This window comes from Ascaphus truei, chromosome 2 (assembly GCF_040206685.1).
Source record: "Ascaphus truei isolate aAscTru1 chromosome 2, aAscTru1.hap1, whole genome shotgun sequence".
NCBI lineage: Eukaryota > Metazoa > Chordata > Amphibia > Anura > Ascaphidae > Ascaphus > Ascaphus truei.
In genome coordinates, this window is record NC_134484.1 from 286716230 (window position 1) to 286732873 (window position 16644).

The following is a 16644-nucleotide window of genomic DNA, read 5'->3' on the forward strand; positions in this document are numbered from 1 at the left end:
CCCACAGCTGGGCACACAATATGGTTGTTTAAAGGACCAGTGGGAAACTGTGACGTCATCCCTTGTTGCTTCCCATGTGACACAGAAGATGTAAATAACTTGAGGAGCAGGGGGTCGGTGGAGCTGAAATTAATGCAGTTCAGCTCCAGAGACCCCCCTGCATCCCACATGGGGAGGAAATACATTTTAACTGGAAATACTTCTTTAACTTTTCAATCTGGGGTCATCACTAGGTTAGTCCTCCTACTGTTAATGCTACTGCTTATTAAAGGTTCATTAATTCATTAAGTGCAAGTGTCGTGCAGCATATTGCACATTGCCGTGACTATTGCAGGTACCTTTAGTAAAAGTTAGTGGTAAAGGTAAAATCCCTTTGTATATAAGCTACCCTAAAATGTAACCTGCTGTCAAAGTGAGCTTAAGTTGATGCCCTAAAACCTGCACTTGTAGTGGGACCGGCAACAAATGGCAAATCAATTAATTTCTAGCGTCATTGGAATTGAAGGGGTAAAATTAGGTTACTGACACTACTTTCATAGTATTTATTTGTATTTAATGTATAGAATGTACTATTCTATTGTGTTTTAACATATCTACCCAAATGGTTTAAATATGTTTTGTTTCCTTATTTCCTGAAATCTTCCTGGGATCTTCAGTGTTCACACTGCTCTTATCAAATAACAGGCAAAGATATAAAATAAATGTACAGATGCATCAAGTTGTATCTCTAACCTGCTGCAACACGTGCTGGTGAACCGCGACCAAACATGGAGCGTTCACGGCAAAGTGCATAGCAGGGGGGAATGGCCCATCAGGATTAACACAGCGGGGTCCCTGCTTCTGAATGGGACTCCCACTGGGTGAATCTTACCGGGCTGCATCAGTCTGTAAGAGACGTACAGTAAGTGTGAGACTGAATCAATAACTCTTCCTGCGCACCTCTAACAGGCGATCGTGCAGCTGTTATTTTATTTAATAACAGAATTGAATCAGGGAGTCTCCGGAGCTTAATTGCATTAATTTCAGCCCCAAGGACCCACTTCTGAGTTACAGGTTCCCGGTAAGGGGTGCCGGTTTCTCCGCCATGTTTAAAATGCACCAGTCACGTGGGCAATGACCCGATAGAATTAAACCTGCAAAGAGATACCGGCACCACATACCGGGGCCTGTAACTCGGGAAGCAGGGATCCCCTGGGGGTTAAATTAATGTGAATCAGCTCCGGAGATTCCCTGCTTCAATAATATGTTATTAAAATAAAATAAAAGCAGCTTCATTACCTTAACGGCTAGCTGTTTTGTAACGCGTAGCTCACCACGAACGAAGCGCGACCGCTGTGCTGAGGCAGGGAATTGAGTAACGATGACATACAGCAACGCGGGCGTGCCTAGACTGTAGAGTAGTCGTTCAGGCCAGGTCAGGATTACGGATAGTAGAATAGTAATGGTACTTGCCAGGTTCAGGAGTGGAGAGTTGCGGATCGTCGGTGTGCGTAGCCAGGTTCAGGATTGGAGAATATCGGATAGTCGGGGTACGTAGCCAGGTTCAGGATAGGAGATGGTCAGATCGTCGGAGTACTTAGCCAATGGTCAGGACAGGAGCCAGGAGAATCATCAGACAAGCCGGATCAGGAGTAGAGAGGCGGAGTCCAAGGTACATGCAGGGTTCAGGCAACAAGAGGTTAATCAGCAAGCAATATAAGTCAAGGTTCAGGAACACGGATGTGGCAAGGTACGGCGTCACAATGACTATGCTCAGCGATGACTGACTGCAGACTGAAGGTATAAATAGGAGGAGCCTCCAAAAGCCATCCAGGGTGAAACCAGGAAGTGGAAGTGTATTGGCTGCTAGTGCACACAGGTGTGCCCTAGGAAACAGCCTAATCAGGGTTGAGTGTACTAGTGCTTGCGCGCTGTCCCGCGCATCCCGGAGGCCAAGGGGTGGAGTCTGAGTAGCGCGTCACTCCCACGCCGATTCTTGGGAGCAAAGGAGATGGGACCCATCGTGCGCCGACCCGCGTGCGTCACGGAGGTCGAGGGGTGCGGCCTGACTCGAGCGTCAGCAGGGAGGCTGGAGGAGCATCCATGATGTGTGACAGGGCGAGGGGCGAGATCAGGGTCCGTGGCAGCATGAACAGGTAGCGCAGGATCCGCGCACGTGCGTCACATGGCCAGGAGATTGCGCAACTTCAATGTCTGCTGCAGAAGGACCCGAGAGGTGAGGAGACGGTCTTCGCACGCCAGGATGGCGAATCCTCACAGTACCCCCACCCCCCTCTAGGAGCGACCTCCGGGCGATTCCACAAAGACTTGTCCGGAAATTTCATATGAAAATTACACACCAATCTAGCTGCGTGAACCCGGTGGCTCGGAATCCAGGACCTTTCTTCAGGACCGAAACCTCTCCAATCCACCAGATTGTGCAATGATCCTCTGGAGATCGTGGAATCCAGAATGGATTGAATCTCATATTCAGGTTGACCTTGGACCATCAACGGAGAAGTAGAAGAAACTGGAACTGAAAAATCATTAGAGACCACGGGTTTACGAAGAGATACGTGAAATACAGAGGGGATCCTCATAGTGGGAGGGAGATCGAGATGGTATGCAACCGGTTTGATCTTCTCAGAAAAGGAATAAAGTCCAAGAAATCTGGGTTCGAATTTCATGGATAGAACATTGAGCTTGATATTTTTGAGGAAAGCCAGACCTTGTTGCCAGGTTAAAAGTCCAGAGCAGGTTTGCGATGGCGGTCTGCCTGTATCTTTTGTTTGCTGACCGCTTGCCTGATGTTGACCTGGATCCTTTTCCAAAGGCCCTGTAGCTCCTTAATCCTCTCATCTGCTGCTGAGATCCCTGAGGAAGGTAACACCATAGGAAGAGTAGAAGGGTTGAATCCATAATTGACATAGAAGGGGGATTCTAACGTGGAATCACTGCATGCGTTATTGTGAGCGAGCTCTGCCCAGGGTAGGAGTTCAGACCAATCATCTAGTGAGTCAGACACAAAACATTGTAGGTATTGTTCAAGCGATTGATTGGTCCTCTCCGTTTGACCATTGGTCTGTGGATGGTATCCAAAAGAAAAATGAAGAGCTATATCAAGCTGAAGACAAAAAGATCGCCAGAACCGGGAAATAAACTGAGAGCCTCTGTCTGAGACGATTACCATGGGTACCACCGTGTAAAGGAAAAATCTCCTTAATAAAGACTTCAGCAAGCCTGGGAGAACAAGGGAGACCCTTGAGGGGTATGAAGTGAGCCTGCTTCGAGAATCGGTCCACTACCACAAGAATTGTGTCCATACCCTTGGAGATAGGTAACTCGACAATGAAATCCATGGATAAGTGTGTCCATGGCCAGTCAGGAACAGGGAGAGGCTGAATAAGACCAGAGGGAGAGGTCCTGTGTGTTTTAGTCCTGGCACACGTGGGGCACGCAGCTACGAAATTTTTAACATCCTTTTGCATCTCTGGTCACCAAAAAGTCAGAGAAATAAGATCCAGTGTCCTCTTGATGCCAGGATGGCCTGCAGATATGGAGGAATGGCTCCACTCAAGAACCTTCTTTCTATGTTGGGCAGAAGTGAAGAGACGGTCTTGAAGAGACGGTCTTGAGGTGACGAGATGCTCGTTGACATGCCTAGCCACCGGGGTGTCCACACCATTCCTGATGTTACCCAGGTGTTCAAGGACCCTGACCCTGAAGGGGCACCTTGTCTTCCCTATATACTTCATAGTGCAAGCGCATTCTGCCATGTAGATGACCCCTGGGGTTTTGCAGTTGATACATTTCCGAATACTAAATGTCCTAGTATTGTCCCAGTTGGTGAAAGTTTTTGCGTTCACAATGACAGAGCACGCTTTGCAATTTTTGCAGCTGAAATTGCCAGATGGTCTCATAGGGAGCCAGGTTTTATTGACAGGGGCCTCAAAGTGGCTGTTAACCAACCGATCCTGTAGGTTCTTAGACCGACGGCTGGTCATTTCTGGGTATGGTTTAAGCACTTCTTTGAGGTCCTCGTCCGCCCTAAGGATGTGCCAGTGTTTAGTAAAAGCACTCCTTGCTTTTGTCCATTGTTCATTATAAGTGCCTATGAACCTGATTGTTTTTGCAGATGTAGTCTCCATTTTATCTTTCAATAAGTCCGCCCTTGATATATTTCTGGCTCTTTATACGCCTTCCGGACCATATTCCTTGAGTACCCCCGTTCGAGGAATCTCTCCCTCATCAATGAGGCTTGTTTCTCAAATTCAGTATTGTCTGTACAGTTCCGCTTGATTCGCAGGAACTGTCCTACAGGGATACCTTTAATGAGGTTCGATGGATGATGACTAGTGGCCCTTAAGAAACTGTTTGTCGCAGTGCTCTTTCTGTAAATGGAGCTGCTAATCATCCCTGTAGTTTCAATTTGTACAGTGAGGTCGAGAAAATTGATTCTATCAGGAATAGATAGAACCACATTAAAGGTATCCCTGTAGGACAGTTCCTGCGAATCAAGCAGAACTGTACAGACAATACTGAATTCGAGAAACAAGCCTCATTGATGAGGGAGAGATTCCTCGAACGGGAGTACTCCAGGAATATGGTCCGGAAGGCGTATAAGAGAGCCAAAAATACATCAAGGGCGGACTTATTGAAAGACAAAATGGAGACTACATCTGCAAAAATAATCAGGTTCATAGGCACTTATAATGAACAATGGACAAAAGCAAGGAGTGCTTTTACTAAACACTGGCACATCCTTAGGGCGGACGAGGACCTCAAAGAAGTGCTTAAACCATACCCAGAAATGACCAGCCGTCGGTCTAAGAACCTACGGGATCGGTTGGTTAACAGCCACTTTGAGGCCCCTGTCAATAAAACCTGGCTCCCTATGAGACCATCTGGCAATTTTAGCTGCAAAAATTGCAAAGCGTGCTCTGTCATTGTGAACGCAAAAACGTTCACCAACTGGGACAATACTAGGACATTTAGTATTCGGAAATGTATCAACTGCAAAACCCCAGGGGTCATCTACATGGCAGAATGCGCTTGCACTATGAAGTATATAGGGAAGACAAGGCGCCCCTTCAGGGTCAGGGTCCTTGAACACCTGGGTAACATCAGGAATGGTGTGGACACCCCGGTGGCTAGGCATGTCAATGAGCACCACCGGGGTGACCACACAGTACTTACCTTCAAGGGCATAGACCAGCTATCTATGGGCATTAGGAAAGGGAACTGGGACCAAGAGCTACTAAAAATAGAGTCCCGCTGGATTTATACACTTCAAACCCTCAGCCCAAGGGGCCTGAATGAGGCTTCGTCTACAGTCCATTTATCTAGCCCCTATATGCATCCGACCTAATACCTGAGTTAGGTATTCAGTGGATCCTACAAGGCCCCTGCAGTTCTCCATAGAACATCCATTTATTATCTCCTTGCTGCAATTCCCTGATTTATGTGCACTTAGTGTTAGCTACATACAGCCCCCTTTACGTAGTCCAGTGACACATTGTCCCTACGGAGCATCCTTATGGACGTCAGGGAAGGCAGTCTATTCATGCTTAAGACTTAGATCCTACCTTTCACCACACATACGCTAAGTACTTAACTCGAGTTCATGAATAGGGAACAGAGTAACCAATCAGAGCTGACGCTCCGCTATTAAAGGTGGGGGCAGTACCTATGCCCCGCCCAGCCTTGAGAAAGCTTTTGCCTAAGCGAAACGTACGTCGGCAGTGACGTCATTACGTCAAGGGAGCGGGACCAACGCTCGTGATCGGAGCGCGTCCTGACCCACAGCAACTCCCTTACAGAGAGTTTCATATAAGCATTAGCTTGCTACCAGTTTGTAAGGGCAGTAACCGTGCTGATTTTTGATATACCAAGCATTAGCAGAAGTGTGTATGGCGACACAGTTTGGTCACGGTTCCTGTCTTTTTATGCTACCAGTACCTCATGCTGTTTTTATATGTTCCTAAGTGTTAGTAGACACTACTTGTGATCTACAATTTTTCTACCCACTGGTTTTTTCAGCTGCCTGTTTGTCTGCCTATAATAGATATACCCTCCAGGAGACTTGTGCTGGGGGGGTTCTGTTAGTGAGTGTGTGTGAGTGTTTTTTCTATACACACAAGGTGCCTTGATTTGGCAGCACCACCCTGAGACTGCAGCAGTGCCCTGCTTATTCGGATTGCCTTAATATTTGGTGATCAAGTATTTTCTTGTGCAAGCTTACCCTTGTGTGTACTTACCTGGTTTACTTACCTGTATATACCATGATTTGGTATATTTGACACCACCCACCACTACCTATTAGCTAGACAATTACTGGTACAGGCGACTGAACCTGGGATTTACTCCTAACATACACAGACATCTGTGGTTGTCTATATCATCTGGCTTTACCCCGCACATATCATCAGGGGTACAGCCCACACTGTACACCTGAGGTCTGGTGTTTTTTACTTTCGCTGCTTTTTTGGGCTTTATCAGTATCAATCACCCTTGTACTTAGCGTTTGTTATATTTTAATTGAGTCAAGACTCTAATAAATGGTTTTGAGATCATTCACTATACTTACCACTTCATACACAACCTCCTCCACTACATATTGTGCACTGTTGAGTGCTCTCCGTTGGGGTTCTTTTTCTCCACCAGTATTAGTTCATATCTACCCCTGATTGTAGCACCTCAGTAATATTAATCTAGCAGTTGCGAGGGTTATTTCTTCCCTTCCCCCTCCCCAGCCCTTCCCTAGTTCGTATTTTTTTTTTTTAAAAGAAAGCACAAGGGTGCAACCTGGACAAATGATTCTTTCTTTGGGAGAGAACAGCACCTACCCCAACATCGGAAGCATCAACTTCAAGGGTAAACGGAAGTTGGGGGTCAGGGTGAACGAGAACTGGAGCGGATACAAAAGCCTTCTTAAGAAGAGAAAAGGATTGAAGAGCCGCTGGCGACCAGGAGGCCGGGCCCGCTCCTTTCTTGGTTAATTCAGTCAAAGGAGCTACTAGAGAGGAAACATTTTGGATGAATCGACGATAATAATTAGAAAATCCAAGAAAGCGCTGGACCGCCTTGAGGGTGGTAGGTTGAGGCCAATCCAGGACTGCTCTGACCTTGGCAGGGTCCATTGTGAGACCGGTGTCAGATATGATATATCCCAAAAAACTGGTAGATGTCTGATGGAATTGACATTTTTGAAGTTTGGCAAAAAGTCTATTTTCGCGTATCCGAAGAAGTACCTGTTTTACGTGAGAGACATGTTCTTGAATGGATTTAGAAAAAATTAGAATGTCGTCGAGATAGATGATTACAAAGGAGTTGAGAAGGTCACTAAAAACTTCATTTACAAAGTCCTGAAACACGGCTGGGGCATTGCATAGACCAAAAGGCATGACTAAGTACTCATAATGTCCGACCCTGGTGTTGAAAGCAGTCTTCCATTCATCACCCTGGCGGATCCTGACAAGATTATAGGCACCACGTAAATCTAATTTAGAGAAGATGTTAGCTCCTTGTAATCGATCGAATAATTCAGAAATGAGAGGCAGAGGGTATCGATTTTTCACAGTGATTTTAAGGGCTCGGTAGTCTATGCAGGGGCGTAAGGATCCATCTTTTTTCTTCACAAAGAAAAATCCAGCACCTGCAGGTGGTAGACTTACGTATGAATCCCTTCTGTAAATTCTCTGCGATATATTCTTTCATTGCCTTGGTCTCCGGCAAGGACAATGGATGAGGTCCCTCTGGGCGGAGAAGTACCAGGAAGCAAGTTGATAGAACAGTCGAATGAGCGATGGGGAGGTAGGACCTCAGATTTCACCTTATCAAAGACGTCCTGAAATTCGGCATACTCCTCTGGCAATTGTACCTTTTCTTTGTCCACGGTTACGGTGGTACCCCCGATACTACTAGCTTCCAGGATGCAGTTGTTGTTGCAATAGGGACTCCATTTAATGGACTCCTTGCCAAGCCAATCCACCTGAGGATTATGGATCTGTAGCCAGGGTAAACGGAGGATCACTCCTATAGATGGGGTGTGAATCACATTGAACTGGATTTCCTCCAAATGTTTATCCTCCACTCTGAGCTGAAGAAGCTCCGTCTCCAAGGAGATAAACGCAGACTGGAGGGGTCTCCCAGCAATGGCTTCAAGGGCAATAGGCTTCTTTCTACGCTTCAAAGGCACTGAATGGCGTTCTGCGAATTCTTGATTAATAAAGTTTCCTGCAGAACCAGAATCAAGAAAAGCGAGAGTAGACACTTGGAAGCCTTTCCCAGAGATGGTGATAGGTACAAGATAACGAGATGGAAGATTAGTAGAGATAGGGGAAAGAGAAAGCGTTCCCACTGAGACTCCCCCAGGTCTCAGGGGAACCTTGCGTTTCCCAACTTCTGGGGACAAAAATATGCAAAATGTTCAGCGGTACCGCAGTACAGGCATAATCCAGCATTCCTGCGCCATAGTTTCTCCGATTTGGAAAGAGAGGTACCCCCTAAATGCATAGGTTCAGAAGTAACCGGGATCAAGGTTTCGGTTTGGCTCACCTGACCTGGATTAATCCGGGAGGAATAAATGCGATGATGCAGCTTTTCAGATCTCCCTTCCTAGATACGATGATCCACCTTAATGCAGACGGCTATGAGTTCCACAAAGTCGGAAGGATGGTCGTAGGTTGCCAGTTCATCCTACAAGGTCTCTGATAATCCCTGCCAGAAGGTCGCAGCCAGGGCTACATCGTTCCAGCAGCTATCGTCCTAAATTCAAGTGCATATCTGGCAACAGTGCAGTTACGTTGAGACACATGAAATAGCGCTGAAGCAGCAGATACCTTACGGCCTGGTGTATCGAACACCATCTGGAACTCCCTGGTGAAGGCAGCAATATCCTGGGTAAGGTCAGTTCTTCGCTCCCAGATGGGAGAAGCCCGGGCAAGGGCATCATCTGTAAGGAGATACATAATATACACCACTTTGGCGCATGGAGAAGTGAAGCGTGAAGGATTAATTTCAAAATGTATGAAGCAAAGATTGAGAAAACCTCGGGACTCATGGGGGTCACCTCCATAACGATAAGGTGTGGGTAACCGGGGTTCTTGAGGAGAGGACATGGTGGCAGACTCAGGCTTTGCAGGAGCAACAAAAGAGTGGGGATCCTGGAGAGCTTGAGTGAAAGTTCTAAAGTTCTCCTGCAGGGAACGCACGTTTTGGTCACTAGCCACAATTTTTTCCTCAATGCTAGAAAGGTAGCGTGTGTGCACAGGACTCTTTCTACCTAAGCGGGGTCAAAGTTTGTGTGGCTGAGCATACTGTAACGTGTAGCTCACTACAAACGAAGCGCGACTGTGGTGCTGAGGCAGGGAATTGAGTAACGCTGACCCACAGCCACGCGGGCACGCCTAGAGTGTAGAGTAGTCGTTCAGGCCAGGTCAGGATTACGGATAGTAGAATAGTAATGGTCTTGCCAGGTTCAGGAGTGGAGAGATGCGGATCGTCGGTGTGCGTAGCCAGGTTCAGGATTGGATAATATCAGATAGTCGGGGTACGTAGCCAGGTTCAGGATAGGAGATGGTCGGATCGTCGGAGTACTTAGCCAATGGTCAGGGCAGGAGCCAGGAGAATCGTCAGACAAACCGTATCAGGAGTAGAGAGAAGCAGAGTCCAAGGTATATGCAGGGTTCAGGCAACAAGAGGTTAATCAGCAAGCAAGGTAAGGCAAGGTTCAGGAACACGGATGTGGCAAGGTACAGCGTCACAATGACTATGCTCAGTGATGACTGACTGCAGACTGAAGGTATAAATAGGAGGAGCCTCCAATAGCCAGCCAGGGCGGAACCAGGAAGTGGAAGAGTATTGGCTACTGGTGCACACAGGTGTGCCCTAGGAAACAGCCTAATCAGAGTTGAGTGTAGTAGTGCTTGCACGCTGTCCCACGCTCGTCACGGAGGCCAGCGGGCGGAGTCTGAGTAGCGCTTCACTCCCACGCCGATTCCTGGGAGCAGAGGAGGCGGGTCCCGTCGCGCTGACCCGCGAGCGTCACGGAGGTCGAGAGGCGCAGCCTGACTCACGTGTCAGCAGGGAGGCTGGAGGAGCGTCCACGACGTGTGACAGAGCGAGGGGCGAGATCAGGGTCCGTGGCAGCATGAACAGGTAGCGCAGGATCCGCGCGCGCGTCACAGAACCAGGAGATTGTGCAACTTGAGTGTCTCTTGCAGAAGGACCCGAGAGGTGAGGAGACGGTCTTCGCACGCCAGGATGGTGAATCCTCACACTGTTAAGGTAATGAAGGGGTTAAACCAAAGTACCTGGTTTGTTGGAGGCAGAGAGGGTGGGTGAAGGGTGTAGCTAGGCCTAACAGGAAGGTTGCAGGAGGGGTTAACACTTTCATAACCTTAGCAGTAATTAACTGCCTAACTACCAACCTTGGGGTCACTACCCTCTTCACCCCCTTTACCCCAACCCACCATCCACAAAAGAATGGGCAACTGGGTTAACCCCTTAATTAACCTTAGTGGTTGTAACCGCTAAGGTAATGAAGAGGTTAATCCCTCCCGCAACACTCCCGGTAGGCCTAACCACCCACCCCGGGAAAACTAAACCCCCTACCCCCTCCCAACACACACACATGGGCAAAAGCACTAGTGGCCAAATGGCTAATAGCGCTTTTGCCCATTTGTGATGCAAAAAACATACAATTAAATAAAATAAACACTAAAATACAATACAACAAAAAATACTAGCCAAAATACCCATTGGTTGCCACAGTGGCAATGAGTGGGCAACCTAAAAAAAAATATGCACAACATAAAATGCATTACAATAGAATAAAAACAAACATTTGCCCAAAATCCATTGATTGTCAATGTGGTTACCTATACCCTCAACAGGGCATAGATAAACACATTGCAATTAAATGAGGATCCCCCTAAAAAATACACAATTAAATAAAATACAATCAATGTGTTTCTTACCTTTGCCGGGATGAATATTGAATCTCCTCATCCAACTGCCTCATCCAACTGCGGCGCCAACTCTTGACCCATGATGCAATGATCCTCTTCAGCATTGATGGTCAGAAGTCTATGATCCTCATTTGCTTGCAGATGAGGCCCCAGTGAGTAGATAGTTACATAGTAACTTTACTTTCTTTTCTTCTTTCTTCTCAAACAGGTGCAGATGTTGATCTGCCAGCTTCATGTGGTCAAATGAGACGTGGCAGGCCTGGTACCCGATTGGATGCCTCCCTACCTTTTTGGTGACGTCACAACATTAAAAAAAATGGAAGCATCGTACATCGTACATCCATCCAATTTGTCAGACAAATGTAACATCACAGTCCTTATTTAAGGCCTGTCACGTCTCATTTGACCCCAAGAAGATGGTGAATCAACATCTCCTGCACCTGTTGGAGAAGAAAGAAGAAAAAAAAGGAAGAAATACTCACCAGGCCTCCTCTGCAAGCAACTGATTATCATGGACTTCTGCGCATCATTGCTATATGCTGGCTGGGTAATGTTTTATTTTAATGGGCAAATGTGCTATTATCCACATCTGGATAATAGAGCTTTTGCCCATTACTTTACTCTATGTGTTGGGGGTGGGTAGCTCCCATTGAGGGCATAGGTAACCACAGTGGCAATCAATGGGTGTGTTTGCTAGTATTTTTGTTGAATTGTATTTTAATGTTTACTTTACATAGTTACATAGTAGATGAGGTTGAAAAAAGACGTAGGTCCATCAAGTTCAACCTATGCTAAATTTAGACAACAGATATTTTATCCTATATCTATACTTACTTATTGATCCAGAGGAAGGCAAACAACAAACCCCAGTGTCAAGTATCATCCAATGATATCTCATAAGGGGAAAAATAAATTCCTTCCTGACTCCAAGAATTGGCAATCAGATTAATCCCTGGATCAACATCCTTCCCATGTATACTTATTTGGTATATCCCTGTATACCTTTCCCATCTAAAAAGATGTCCAACCTTTTTTTGAAAAAAATCTATTGTATCTGCCATCACAGTCTCCATGGGTAATTAATTCCACATTTTAACTGCCCTAACTGCAAAGAACCCTTTCCTTTGTTGCTGGTGAAATCTCCTTTCCTCCAACCTTAAGGGATGCCCCCGAGTCCTTTGTACTGCCCTTGGGATGAATAGTTATTTTGAAAGCTCCTTGTATTGTCCCCGAATATATTTTTAGATAGTTATCCTATCCCCTCTTAGACGTCTCTTTTCTAATGTAAATAATTCTAATTTAGCTAGTCTCTCCTCATAAATTAGATTGTCCATCCCCTTTATTAATTTGGTGCCTCTTCTCTGCACTCTCTCTAGTTCCATAATGTATTTTCCTAGGATTGGTGCCCAAAATTGTACTCCATATTCAAGATGTGGCCTTACTAATGCTTTGTAAAGGGGCATAATTATGTTTTCTTCCCTTCCATCCATTGCTCGTTTGATGCAAGATAAGATCTTCTTTGCCTTTGCAGCTACAGCATGACTTTGGGCACTATTGCTAAGCCTTCTGTCTACAAGCACTCCTAAATCCTTCTCCATCCTAATTTATCCCCATTTAATTTATTTGTAATTCACCTTTTTATTCTTGCATCCCAAATGCATAACCTTACATTTATCTGTATAAAACCTCATCTGCCATTTACCTGCCCACGTTTCAAGTCTCTCCAAGTCCTTCTGAAGAGAAATTACATCCTGCTCTGATTCTACTACCTTACACAATTTAGTATCATCAGCAAAGATGGAGACTTTGCTCTCGATGCCAACCTCAAGGTCATTAATAAACAAGTTAAAAAGCAGGGGTCCCAGTACCGATCCCTGAGGTACTCTATTCACGACTTTAGCCAAACCTGAAAAAGTTCCATTTATGACAACCCTCTGTTGTCTGGCCTCTAACCAGTTTTCAATCCAGGTGCATATATTATAACTGAGTCCAATTTTCTTTATTTTGTACACCAACCTCTTATGTGAAACCGTATGAAAAGCCTTTGCAAAATGTAAGTAGACCACATCAACTGCATTACCCTGGTCTAAATTCCTACTTACCTCCTCAAAGAAACAAATAAGGTTAGTTTGGCATGATCCATCCTGCATAAATCCATGCTGACTATTACTAATAATTTTGTTTTCCATTAGGTATTCCTGAATATTATCCCGTATTAAACCTTCAAGTAGTTTCCCCACTATCGAAGTCAGACTTACAGGTCTGTAATTCCCCGGTTGTGATCTAGCTCCCTTTTTAAATATAGGCACCATATCCTGTTTACGCCAATCTTCTGGTACTGAGCCTGTGGAAATGGAGCCCTAGAATATTAAATATAATGGTTTGGCTATTACTGAGCTTAACTCCTTGAGTACTCTTGAATGTATACGATCAGGGCCAAGTGCCCTATTTACTTTCATTTTTTCAAGTCGCTTATGAACTTCTTCCTCAGTTAACCAATTGTTCATTAATATGGAGGTTGTGGCTTCCTCCTGCGGCACTACTATTGAGCTTAATTCCTCCCTGGTAAACACAGAGGCAAAGAATTTGTTTAATACCTCTGCTTTTTCCTTATCCCCAATAATCTGCCTACCCATCTCACACTGAAAGGGTCCTATATTTTCTTTTCTCATTTTTTTGTTATTAAGGTACTTAAAGAAATTTTTAGGGTTGACCTTATTTTCTATTGCAATCCTTTTTTCATTATCCATTTTTGCTAATTTGATTGCCCTTTTGCAATTTTTGTTACATTCCTTTTAATTCTGATACAATGTCTCCGTACCTTCTGACTTAAAGTATCTAAACGCCTTCCTCTTCTTGTCCATTTCCTCCCCTACCTGTTTATTTAGCCACATTGGTTTTGACTTATTTCTTTTACACTTATTATCCAAGGGTATACACTGATAAGTGTGCATTTCTAACAATGTTTTAAAGACTGCCCATTTATTTTCTACATTTTTCCCTGCAAAAACATCATCCCAGTATATTACTTTTAGATTAGATCTCAGTTTAATAAAATCTGCCTTTCTAAAGTTTAAGGTCTTTGCTGAACCCAAGCAATTTGTTTTTTGATAATTTATTTAAAAAGAGACCATGTTATGATCACTGTTACCCAAATGTTCCAGGACTTGAATATTTGTTATTACTTCTACATTGTTTGATATGACCAAATCCAGTACTCCCCCTCTCCTGGTTGGTTCCTCAATAATTTGGGTCATATAATTGTCTTTAAGCACCCCCAAAAATCTGCTCCCTTTTGTTGTAATGCTAATTTCATTGCCCCAGTCTATGTCTGGATAATTAAAATCCCCCATTATGTAAACATGACCCAGTTTTTATGCCTTCTCCATTTGCAAAAGTATTTTAGCTTCATCAATGTCACAGATATTTGGTGGTTTATTTTGCATATATAATGTTTGCATATTTCCACAAACATTTTCTTTATACCTTTACCTCCACTGCTAATTTCTATCCACAAAGTCTCTACCTTTTCATCATTCCCTTCATAAACATCATCCCTTAAAGTAGGTTTTAGATCCGGTTTAACATATAAAAATACTCTACCTCCCCCTCTAGTTGTTCGATCCTTCCAAAAAAGGGAATAACCCTCTAAATTAATTGCCCAGTCATGAGATTCATTCCACCATGTTTCAGTAATGCCTATGATATCATACTGCTCCCTTGCAGCTATTAATTCAAGTTCCCCCATTTTATCTCTCAGGCTTCTTGCATTAGAAAGCATGCATTTAAGTTTTTTTCAGCCTGTACTATTATCTTATCTGCTCCTTCCTTTCTGCACCCACATGCTTTAGTCTTTAGAGGTTTTCTAGTATTATCTGTATTTACTATGGGTGTCTCACTGTTTGTCAAACTCGCACTTGCCCCAATTCTACATCCATACCACCTTGTAACCTTCTCTATTCCATTTAGTTCATTATCTGTTTCATTCCCCTCTCCCCTTCATCCTAGTTTAAAATCTCCTCCAACCTTTTTAGCATTCCCCCCCACCCTAGCACAGAAGATCCATCTTCATTGAGGTGCAATCCGTCCCTAGAATATAGATCGCACCTCTCAGAAAAGGAGTCCCAGTGCTCTAAAAACCCAAACCCCTCCTTTCTGTACCACTTTCTTAGCCATGCATTAACCTCCCTGATCTCTGACTGTCTCCCTGCGGTAGCGCATGGCACTGGTAGTATTTCAGAAAATACTACCTTGGAGGTCCTTGCGTTAAGGTTTTGGCCTAGTTCCCTGTAATATTTTTTTAGGACCCTCCATCTTTCTCTAACTTTGTTATTGGTGCCAACGTGTACCAAGACCGCCGGGTCAATCCCAGCCCCCCTCAACAATCTGTCTACCCGATCCGCAATGTGCCGAACCCGAGCACCAGGGAGACAACAAACTGTTCGGTTCATGCGGTCACGGCAACAGATTGCCCTATCTACCTTCCTAAAAATGGAGTTCCCTACCACCACAATCTTTCTTTGTATCAGAGCATCCCGAGTCACCACTGTGCTGGAGGAACTATTCCCCTGGCTGCTAGAGGAATTAGTCTTCCCCAGCCTTGCCATTTCTTCCCTGACATTCCCAATATCTTCACTCAACATGGCAAATCTATTGGGATGGGTCAGCTCAGAAACGACCTGCCTCTCCCTATTGCCCCTACTTCCCTTTCTAACTGTCACCCAGATACCTACCTGCTCCTCACTAACAGCAACCAAGCTACCTACCTGCTCCTCACTAAAAGCGCCACCATATGCACCACCTGCACCACTAGTCGAAGCAAGGGCCTACTCAGTGAGCTGTAAACCCCTTTCAAGATTGCCAATGTCCCTCAATATTGCAAGTTGCCTCTTCAGATCAGCAATCTCTGACTCTAAAGAGACCACCCGCTCACACTTCCCACAGCGGTATGCTCCTTGGAGCAGCTGCTCCAAGTGCACATACATGTGGCAAGATGTGCATTGAGTGGTATTTTCAATCCTGCTCATTCTAGCAACTATGAAGGTTATAAGTACTAACAGTAAACTGCACGTCAATAACTATACATTGTTTAACCGCTTCTTTGTTCAAACTGCTTCTGTTTCTAACTAAACACACTTTAAACAACCAACACTTCAAATTAACCACACAGATCAGTCAGTATACACAAGCTCAGGATTCGTTAGAAGCCTCTGTTTAAAATCAAATCCCCTCTTAGATGCCACTTTTCTAATGTAAACAAATCTAATTTAGCTAGCCTCTCCTCATCAGTCATATTTTTCATTTCCCTTTATTAATTTGGTGGCTCTTCTCTGCACTTTTATTTTAGTTCCATGTCTTTTTTTATGGAGTGGTGCCCAAAACTGTACTCGATAGTCAAGGTGTGGTCTTATTGATGTTTTATACAGTGGCATAATTATGCTTTCTTCCTTTCCATCCATTCTCCGTTTAATGCAAGATCAGATCTTATTTGCCTTTGAAGCTACTGCATGACTTTGGGCACTATTGCTAATCCTGCTGTCTACATGCACTCATAAATCCTTCATCATCAAGGAGTGACCGAATGTTGTCCCATTTTATTTGGAAGTAGTCTGTTTATTTATATTAAACTTCATCTGCCATTTACCTGCCCAAATGTCCAGTTTATCCAAGTTCATGTGTTAACCTATAGTACATT

General features: G+C 44.6%; 1 protein-coding gene across 1 annotated transcript in view; it reads right to left on the minus strand.

Moving 5' to 3' along the window:
* Nucleotides 1–16644, minus strand: part of FYCO1 (FYVE and coiled-coil domain autophagy adaptor 1) — a 778329-nt gene that overhangs the window by 470749 nt on the left and 290936 nt on the right. The window lies entirely within an intron of this gene.